Raw genomic sequence first — 1,714 nt, 5'->3', positions numbered from 1 at the left:
AACATTAAATGATGAATGGGACTTGAAGATAGCAATAGAAGGTGATCTGGTGTCTTAGGCAGGGTTGAACTCCACATTCCTGGTGCAGAACAAACCAGTACCTCACTTGGTCCTGTACTTCAACTAGAACATAAAGAGAATAATAATGAGATGAAAGTACAATTTGCTTTTCTTTCTGCAGACAATCAGTAACTGAAATAATGTCAACATTCAGACTGCATCACATAACATTGCATGGATAATCCTCTGGTTCATGCATTACATTTCTATCCATACACCATGAATGACTTTGTATGGCTTTTTCTAAGTTGAAACTCCATCATGATTTCCTATTCCACAATAATATTACTGGCTGTGCAGCTCATAGATGGTCATAAGTGTTTAAAATAAGATCCAAACATTCATGAATACACACATTTACTGCAGGTGGGGGAGGGGGGACCTGACCAATGTATTACACTAGGTGTATCATTCTTGTGTGCAAATGTTTCTGATTGATAGGCATGTATCTCTTTGAAATTACAACATATGTTAGAGATGTACATGTACTACTATTCTATTTTATTTGGGAAAAGATCCTTTATTTCTTTGAGAATTCCTCCCCAGGCTTATGGTTGACACCCAAAGCAGTTTTGAGTGTGAACAATATGGATGAGAAAATTTTGAACATGTTTGAAAGTCTATAATTCTTTATCAAAAACATGTACATTCTTAATATCCTGCAATATGTTGGACTTACATATGTACTTTTGTTTCATTTGACTTTTAAAGAAATCTGTTGTGGTATTGAAATGTATGCCAGTACTTGAAATTCCCATACTGTAAACAATATAGCTGACAAAATGTTGGGAAGTTTGAGAGTCTATATTTCTGGATCAAATGAAAGGATCTTTTCTATATCCTGCAGTGGTGTGACAGGAGATTGTAGTTATGTTTCATTTGACTTTGAAGAAGATCATTCTATATGTTTAAATTTATGCCAGCACATGATGTTCACACACTGTAAACAATATGGCTGACAAAATATTAAGCAACTTTGACAGTCTATATATCTGGATCAAAAGTCATGATCACTTTGATATTCCAGAATATGTGGGGGTGATATAAGTAGTCAAGTTTCATTTTACTTTCAACAAGATAAGTTCATGTATTTGAATTTATCCAGCACTTGTAAACAGATGGCTGCCCAATCTAAGCAAATGTTAGGTCAGTTTTGAAAATCTATATTTCTGGATCAAATGAATAGATCTCTTCAATATCCCAAAATAATTTAAGGGGGTATATGTAGTTATGTTTTACTTGACTTTGAAGAAGATCAGTTGATTTTTTTAAATTTATGCCAGCACTTGAAGTTGAGGAATGTAAACAAGATGGCCGCCAAAATGTTAGGTAACTTTGAAAATTAATATTTCTAGATCATATAAACAGATCTGTTCAACATCCTGATATAATTTAAGGGGGTATATGTACTTAAGTTTTATTTGACTTTGAAGAAGATCAGTTGATTTTTTTAAATTTATGCCAGCACTTGAAGTTGAGGAATGTAAACAAGATGGCCGCCAAAATGTTAGGTAACTTTGAAAATTAATATTTCTAGATCATATAAACAGATCTGTTCAACATCCTGATATAATTTAAGGGGGTATATGTACTTAAGTTTTATTTGACTTTGAAGAAAATCAGTTTATTTTTTAAATTTATGCCAGCACTTGAA

This window comes from Branchiostoma belcheri, unplaced genomic scaffold (genome assembly GCF_001625305.1).
Source record: "Branchiostoma belcheri isolate BF01 breed outbred unplaced genomic scaffold, Haploidv18h27 scaffold465, whole genome shotgun sequence".
Classification (NCBI taxonomy): Eukaryota; Metazoa; Chordata; class Leptocardii; order Amphioxiformes; family Branchiostomatidae; genus Branchiostoma; species Branchiostoma belcheri.
Note: the sequence above shows the minus strand (reverse complement) of the source record.